Genomic DNA, 9,064 nt, shown 5'->3' with positions numbered 1-9,064 from the left:
ATGTAAACTATAAACCCACAGAGCCAGGAAGCGTAAGAATCCCAGGCAGGATAAAAGGCAACTATGCCAAGGCATATTATAATCAAACAGGTGACAAGGAGAAAATCTTGAAAGCAGCCAGCAAAAAAGACACTTTATATACAGAGGAGAAAAGACAAGAACAATAACAGTCTTCATGTACAGTGCAGCGTATGGTCCATCACAATTAATATGAAAAAAGTGTGTATTCTCCCTTTGGGGATGTTGATTTTTATAAGTATCAGTTCAACGAAGGTGGTTAAAGGGATACCAGTGCTCAGCTTTTCCATGTCTTCTCTCAGTTTCTGTCTAGTTGTTCTATCAATTACCGAGCAAGAGGTACTAAAATTTCCAGTCATGTTTGTGGATTCTTTTCACCAGGTAATTTTGTCAAATTCGGCTTCATTCATGTTGAAGATCCATTAACAGGTATGTATATTTTTTGTCTATTGTATCTTCCTTATGAACGTCCCTTTGCTATAATTAATTTATTACGTTCTTATGAAATGTTCCTCTTTATTTCAGTGATTGCGCCTTGTCTAGAAATTTATCTGATTTTAATACAACCTCTTCAACCAACCTTCTTATGCTTATCATTTGCATGGTGTATCGTTTTCCACCTATTTACTTTCAATCTATCTGATCTTTATATTAAAATGTGTCTCTCGACAGCAGGTTGGGTCTTCTTCCTTTCTCTCTCTCTCTCTCTCTCTCTCTCTCTCTCTCTCTCTCTCTCAGAATGTTAAATCTGTTAGCACAACTTTTTATATACTTGGATTCAGGTCCATTTGTCTTCTCTTTTACATTCCCCTATGTTTCTCCTTTCCTAATTTTTTTTGTTTTCATTTGGTCCTTAATAGAATATTTTTTGGAATTCTGTTTATCTGTCGACTTAATTAACTATGTCTATTTGCCATCACTTAACAATGAATTATTTTCTTGTAAGAATATCTAAGTAGATTCAATTACATTCTAATTCATCAACAATCACAAAAAAAAAAAACAACTAAAAAGATAACACTTGAAACAGCATTAAATAAAGAGCAGCACCTAGAAAGAAGTCTAACAAAAGACACTCAAGACCTATGGAGAAAATTCTAAATCTTAGTTGAAAGACACAAAGGAAGCATTAAATAAATTACGAGATACGCCATGCTTCTGAGGAGAACTCAGTACTGTAAAGATGACAATCCTACTCCAGTTAATGTAGGAATTAAGGCAAGTCTAACCAAAATTCTAACGGACTATTTCATCAAACTTAACAAGGTAATTCTAAAATTTATGTGAATGATTAAGGGGCTGAAAACAGGAAGAAACTATTGAAAAAGGAAGACAAGGAAGAGGAGGTAGGGAAGGAAGGAAAGAGTGAGAGAGTCATACCCAAGATCAAGATTAATAGCAAAACTATTGTAATTAAAACTGTGTGGTATTAGTGCAGGAATACATAAACTGATGGGACAAAATAGAAGTTTTATGGAAACAATATGGAAGAATATATCTGTAGAAGAAAAAGAATTCAATACATGGATTTGGGACAAATGGCTTTACAAAGGGAAACAAGATAAAAATAGATCCTTACACCTACAAAAAGAAATAAATTCCAGTTGAACCAAAGATCAAAATGTACACACAGAATCCATACAATTTAAAAATAAATCCTGAGAGAATATGTATTAAACTAACACAAAAAGTACAACCAAGACAAAATTTAACTATCAAATGTGAAATTAAAAAAAGAAAGAAAGAAAAACTTTAGTATAACTAAAGATACTGCTGGAAAAATGAAGAGACGAGCCACAAGGAAGGAGAAGACATATGGATATATGCAATACTTACAATTGACAAAGGGTTTGTATTAGAATACATTTTAAATGTCTCCAAAATTTTTTTAAAGTGAAAAATGGGCGAAGGATACAGTCAAAGCATAGAGAAGGAAACCAGAGTAGACACCACAACCAACCTCAATAATGATAAAGAAAATGGGAGTCAAAGCAGTAAGTGATGCCCCATCACCCATCAGACTGGCAAAAAAGGGGAGCCGGATAGAGTTAAACACAGACAGTGAAGGTAGAATAGGGATTCCTGCACATTGCTTCACATTTGTGTTTGGGACAGGAGATGCCCAGAAAGGACCTAGGAGCTCATTCAGTTTATTAAGGTGTTTTCCCAGAAGCCCCATCCAATAACCCCTATTACATGTCATCAGCCACAACTGTGTCACATTGTCACCACATATGCAAAGAAGGCTGAAAAACATCTTTTTTTTTTTCTAGATCAACGATTGCCCAAACCTTGGTTTTTACAGTGAGAAAGACAGGGGACTGGGACTCTGTCACACTCCAGGACACTCTTTCTACTGGACTAGTCCGCAGCCAGAGACTCTGGGTTCAAAGGCATCTGCTGAAATCACTGATCCTTTTGTCCTTGGTCCCCATCCCAGCGAGAGCCACCATCCCTGGCAGACCGCAGATTTTTAGCAGTCTCCAGACTAGTGAACTCCAGAATGCAGAACACTGATTCCCTTCCCCAGCACCCCAACACCCAACAGCCTCTCCTGGGAGAAATACCAGGAAAGCATCAGGAGCCCATCAGAACTGCACATGAATGGAGGCATCATGATGACCACAGGGTCACAGGACAAAAGTCTCTATGGGAAGAGGGTACCGAACAGAGAAAGGCAATGAATGAGTCTCTCAAGGCTGGCTTCCAGCCTTGGAACCACCGCCTGCCACTGTGAATTTGGAATGTGGGACAAAGCCAATGCTCTTGGTTAGAGACCACAGCCAGTGTCTGTTCTGGCTCCCTGGCATCCCTTTCCCTCCTCTGGGAACCATAACCCAACTTCCCAACTTCCCTCTGAGCAGGACTCCTGCGGTCTCCTTCAAGCGTGGGTTCACTCCCTGGGCCAGAGGTGGGCCACGTGACCCAAGCCTAGCTAATCAGACCCAGGCCTCAGTGATTGGTCAGGGACTGTCACGTGGCCCAACCACAGCCAATGAGGCTCTAGTTGGGGAATGCTGGGAAAGACTCTTGCTGCTTCCTGCTAGGAGTGAGGCTTGCTCTGCTGCCGCCATGTTATGAATGCCAGGAGGAAGCTGGGGAGGGGTCAGCAGAGCCCCGGAGGGTGTGACCAGAGCGGGAGAGGGCAGCCGTGTCCTGGGGCCTGCGAGGCCTAAACCACGACCATCCCTAACACCCCCGCTCCCTTCCTGCACTTCGTTTTCACCATCCAGTGCATTTTGGGTGAATCTAATTCAGGTTGGGGGTTTTTGCCTCTCACAAGTAGACTTCCGGGTACCTTGAGGCCAGAGGTCCAGGGCCACGGGTGGGCTGTGTGAGGTCCAGGGCCACGCGTGGGCTGTGTGAGGTCCAGGGCCACGCGTGGGCTGTGTGAGGTCCAGGGCCACGGGTGGGCTGTGTGAGGTCCAGGGCCACGCGTGGGCTGTGTGAGGTCCAGGGCCACGCGTGGGCTGTGTGAGGTCCAGGGCCACGCGTGGGCTGTGTGAGGTCCCGGCCCTGTGGCCTGGCCCAGCCGGGCCTTCCGACAGCAGCCAGGCAGGCCCTCCTTCCCTCCACCGCCTTGCGATGGGCCTAATTTATTGTAGGAAACCCTTAAAGGCGCAGGAGCTTTTGGAGAGCTGGGGACAATAGGCATAAAGCATGCATTTAAGCCGTCTGAATGGAGGCTAGATTTACTGTCTGGGCCAGACGGGATTTTTGTCCCCAAGTCATCTCGGAGTACATTGGCCACTAAAGATCTCAACAGAAGACGAAGACGGAACAAAGGAAGTAAATTTTAAAAGGAACTTTGTCAAGGAGTTTTAGATGTTCACCAGATAGAAAACCGCGGCTGCCCTCACCGAAATGACTTTTGGATTTGCCCAGTGGTTATGGATCAGAGGAAGATGCTAATGAAGTCGTTTAAATGCACGTTTGATGGACCCCAGAGAATGGGGCCAATTTCATACAAGCCCACAGCAAGGTTATGGAATCAAAGAAGGTGGCCGTTAGAGTTGCTGCCAGGGACAAGGCTCCATTGTCGAGGCTGCCTTTTTCAGCCGTGAAGCGTGAAGCGTGTTTTGAACTACAGTGTTTACCAGCGTGTACATCCTAGTCTGGCCGACTGGGCCTGCAGAATTTATGACCAGGAACAAACCTCTCAGAGGGGAAAAGAAAACAGCTCTTACCAGCTGGGAAAGGTCTGCGGAGGGCCCTGCGTGCTGCATGAAGCCCTCTGGATCCAGCCGGGCTCCGTGGGGGGCGGGCGGCACTGGCAAAGCTGGGGCCTGGCATTGCAGATGGAAGGAGTCTTGCCTTTTGAGAAGAACTCAAAAGGGGAAGGGGGCCTGCGTGCCCTTTGGGCTTCTGGACGGATTTCAGTGTTATCAGCATCTGGACTCCTCCTAGCGAGGTCTGCCTGTGCGCCTGGGCACTGCGGATTGCAGGCTGGGGATTCTGAGAAAGTTTTTGACACCCACTTTGGTGAATGGGGCCACTGTTGAGGGGACTGATGTTCGTGAGCTGACAGCCCCCCCGCCCCCGCAGGCCTGAGAATGGAGCGCCCTCTCTAAACCCCATGCAGGCAACCACTGACCTTCACGTTCACTCAACGCCCTTGACAGACGCCCCTTCTGCCCCTTGGCTGCCCCAGTTCTGTTCTGCATGTGCTGGTCCATGCATGGCTCCCCTTCCCTCAAGCAGACCCTGGTGCTACCATCCTGGCCTTAGTGAGCACCTGCCCTCTGTATGACCTGTCCCCACTTCCCTCAAGCAGACCCTGGTGCTACCATCCTGGCCTTAGTGAGCACCTGCCCTCTGCATGACCTGTCCCACCTGTAACCTCATTGCTGAGCTCCACGGTAGCTGCTGTCTGCCCAGATTGCGCCTCTCCTCCACCCCCTCTTGTCTCCCAGCCTCTGTCCAAGCAGCTCTCCTGTGCCTGGAACAGTGCTACTCAAAGCATGGTCCCTAAACCAGCAGTGTCAAGGTCGCTGGGAGCTGGGGGGACATACACATTCCCAGGTCCCATCTCACACCGACTGAATCAGCACCACTGGGGGTGGGGCTCAGGGATGTGTTTCAAGCACTCCAGATGACTCTTCTAGACACCAAGTTTTCAGAGCTACTGTCCCTGGATGGGGTGGCTCGTCTGCTCTTCCTAGTGACTGTCTATCTGCCTCTATCTGTATGTAGGAGCTTAGATCATGCCCTGGAAAAGCAGGTGACATCATGGAATTTTCCTGGTGAGAGCAGAAGGGAGGAGGAGCTCCTCCATTGTACAAACTGGGTCTGGGGCTCAGAGTCTTCCCTGCCTTCTTGCTGAGTGGCTGGAAATTTGGGAAGTTGTGGCAGGCCAGGAGGCTGGCTCCTCCCCACAAAGGGGGCTTTGGGGGCTAGATTCACATCCTAGGGCCATTCTAACAAAAATGATCCAAAACCAGGTGGATTAAAACAATAATTTGTTCTCTTGCGGTTCCAGATGCAAAGTCTGAAATGAAGGTGTCGAGGGCGGTTCCGTCAGGAGGCTCTGAGAGAATCACCCAGGCCTCTCTCCAGCTTCTGTGCTGCCAGCAGTCCTCGGTGTTCTCAGGCTTATAGCCACATCACCCGTGTCTGCCTCCATCCTCACGCAGCCTTCTCCTCTGTGTCTGTCTAAAGTCTCCCTTTCATTTCTCTTACGAGGACACCAGTCATTGGATTTAGAGCCCACCCTAAATCCAGGATCATCTCATCTCAAGATTACACGACACAGACGCCATTTCACGGTCACAGGTGCCAGGGGTTAGGATTTGAACATAACGTTTTGAAGGACATGATTCAACCCACAGCCAGTGCTCAGGGCGGTTGGGTGGGGGCCTGTGCTGGGGGCCCAAAAGCCAGGGCGTGAAGCTGCACTCCACACTCAGCCTGTGACACCTCCCACAAGCTTCTTCACCTCTCAAGCCTCAGCTTCTACTTCTGCAAACAGGGGACAATAAAAGTATCTCCCTGCCCCACATTGAAGGGTCTCCAGTTCCATTGTCTACACACTGACCCAGGAGTTACCTGAAATTGCGGTTCATCTGCTTAAACCTTCTGGGTTTCCAGCACCCCCCAGATGTCCCCACCCTCTAGTCCCTTATCAGGACACTGGCCCTGTGTGGTCTTCCCGCCTTCCTTGCCAGCTGCCTCTCTCCTCACTGGGACCTGAGCGGCACTGCAGAGCGTGCAGGTCTTCTCTCATCTCTGTGCTTTGCCTCCACTCTCTGACTTCTCTCTCATCCCCCTGAGTGAGAGATGAGGGGGCAAGGGAGGGAGAAGGGTTAGAGAGAGAGAAGGGGTGGGTTGGGGGAGATGGAATCTGCAGTCTTTCATACCCTGTGGAGATGCCCCGTGTAAGCCACTGAAGCCTCTGGCCAACCGCAGCGAGCACCTGAGATGCGTCCGCAGAGTGGGCGGGAGCTTGGAAGCGGATCCTCCAGCCCCAGCCAAGCCTTCAGATGGTGCAGCCTCAGGAGCAACCTGACTGCAGCCTTGTGAGACCCTGAGCCAGAAACACCCCACCAATCCACTCCCAGACCCCTGGCCCTCACAACCTGGGAGGTAATAATTACTTACGGCCGTTTGAAGCTGCTATGTCGGGTATAATTTGTTACACAGTGATAGCTAACTGGTACAGTCCCGGGACTCCCAGCAGTTTGGAATATCAGTCATTTTAGCAAGGCCAGGAAGTTAACTGTGGGTCATTGCAGCAGCTGCACTTGGAGATTACGATAAAGAAGCTTTCTCAGACTGGTTTGAACAAGGTGGTGAATTCCTTGCAAGGACACAGAGGTGTCTCTCAAAACCCAAGGACAGGGGACAGCAGGCCTCAGGAGGAACTGGAACCTCCATCCCTTCTCTCTGCTTCTCTTTACTCCTCTGTTCTCAGCTTCTTGGAGTACTTGGCAGTCAGGAAGTGGTCATTTCAATTCTTCAGGTCAGGAGACCAGCTCAGAAATAACTCCACCAACACAAGTGTTGGTCCGTCTTCGTCTTGGCTCCATTTGTCACGGCGGGAGATGGTGATGAAGAGAAACATCAGGACCCTTGGTAGGCACCGCAGGTGAGAGAGAGGAGAGGCCAGCTCGAAGAGAAGGCTGCGAGAAACACCCATGTGTCTTGCCAGCATGACACGTGGCACATCCTTCTTTCAGGAGGCAAGTGTGTAGCCAAAGGCAGGTGCAGGGTTCAAAAGTCAGAAACTGGACCAACTGTTTTCTCCCACCCTGAGCACTAGGGGGAACTCTCCTCACAAATCCACCATCCGCCGTCACCAGCTGTGCTCATCTGACCCTTTATGCAGGCACGCGCTAGACCCGACTTGGGTTCTGTCCCCTTTGCTTGAGGACTGAAAGGCCTGGGAGACGCAAAAGCTTCGGGCTCCAGCCATCTCCCCATGTCAGGTGGGCCTTTTGCCCAGTGTGTCCAGTTGGTGATGCTACAAAGATGCACGAAGCTGGATTCAGAGGCCACCTGTAGTGCTGCCCTGACTTCAGACCTGAGTTGGGACCAGCAGCAGGGAGGGGACTGGGAGCCAGAGGAGGCCTCACGGTGGCAGCACAGACAGGTAGGGGTCCAAGACAGGCCACACATGTTCAAACTCAAGTGTGGGCAGAGGAGCATGGGCAGCCCGGAGCCCTGAGCTCACCCCACACCTGACATGAATGAGGTCACCCAAAATCAGCCTGTCACACTGTCCTGGCAGCCAGTCACATGCTACACTGGTAAACAAATATTGCACAGGCCAGCAAGCAGGACCCGTGCAGCAGCCATCCTCCTTAACTGGCCTGTGGGGGCCCCGGGATGATGCCATCGCCACAGGTCTGGAGTTCCTCAAGGTACCTGGTCAGCACAGCTCAGTTGAACAATGGGCAAAAGACCCGAACAGACCCCTCACCAGAGAAGATGTACAGAGGAAGTAAGCCTCCACAAAGGTGCACGTCCGTGTCGTGTGTCGCTAGGGAACGGACGGCACCAATGGCTGCTGAGCCTGTGGAGCAGCAGGAACTCTCATTAGCTGCTGGTGAGAAAAATGGCACCGGCCCAAGAGGGAACCCTGACGCAGACCCTGGGCCTCAGCGGAAACGCTGTGTCACTGCAGCTGCCCCGCTCTGGTGCGGGTGCTGATAACGGGCTGTGCATGCGGGGAGAGAGGACCCACGGGAACACTCTGCTTCCCACCTGCTTTTGCTGTGAACTTAAACTGCTGTTAAAAATACTGTTGTTTGTTGCTGTTGCTTTAGTACCTCGTCAACTCCACACGTGACTCGGGCAGAGTGGGAAGTTGTGGAGTGCCCCAAGGAGAGAAACAGGGAACCGGGTCTCATGTGGAGCCAACTGTGGGCTCCCTGTCCCCTCAGCCAGCCCCAGGAACTGGAGGGAAACTTAGACAACCTGGAAAAAGACACTCTAGGGCTCAGGGCAGAGGGCAGTGCTGATGACAACCACATTTTTTCATTGCTGGTGTCAACACTTGTATTTTTCTGATTTCCCATTGGTTTGATAGTGAGAGGGTAAAAACAAAGCCGGTTTTTGTTTTTGTTTTTGTTTTTCTGAGATGGAGTTTCACTCTTGTTGCCCAGGCTGGAGTGCAATGGTGCAATCTCAGCTCACTGTAACCTCCACCTCCCAGGTTCAAGCGATTCTCCTGCCTCAGCCTCCCAAGTAGCTGGGATCACAGGCATCCATCACCACGCCCAGCTAATTTTTTGTATTTTTAGTAGAAACAGGGTTTCTCCATGTTGGTCAGGCTGGTCTTGAACTCCTGACCTCAGGTGATCTGCCCACCTCAGCCTCCCAAAATGCCGGGATTACAGGTGTGAGCCACTGTGAGCACCTGTAATTATAGGCGTGAGCACCCAGACAATAAAGCAGTTTTTTAAAGCTTTTGTTTAGTAGTTTTTGTTTTTTGTTTTTTAATAAAACTTCCCCCAAAAACCTGACATAAAAAAACTAACAAAAGAATTCCTGGTTTGGTAGGGAGGCACCATTTTTTTTTCAGTGTGATGTCGGTTTTATTGAGTAG

At 49.4% G+C, this 9,064-nt stretch overlaps 1 long non-coding RNA gene across 1 annotated transcript; it reads left to right on the top strand.

The window, feature by feature from the left end:
- Positions 1–3,063: 3,063 nt before the first annotated feature.
- On the top strand, positions 3,064–8,257 carry LOC118145553 (uncharacterized). The gene is made up of 2 exons (XR_004730799.3): positions 3,064–3,276; positions 5,498–8,257. It is a non-coding gene; the product is annotated as an uncharacterized LOC118145553 (long non-coding RNA).
- The last annotated feature ends 807 nt before the right edge of the window (positions 8,258–9,064 follow it).

The sequence above is a fragment of the Callithrix jacchus genome, chromosome 10, assembly GCF_049354715.1.
Source record: "Callithrix jacchus isolate 240 chromosome 10, calJac240_pri, whole genome shotgun sequence".
In the NCBI taxonomy this organism is placed as follows: Eukaryota; Metazoa; Chordata; class Mammalia; order Primates; family Cebidae; genus Callithrix; species Callithrix jacchus.
This window is presented reverse-complemented; position numbering and strand designations above follow the sequence as displayed.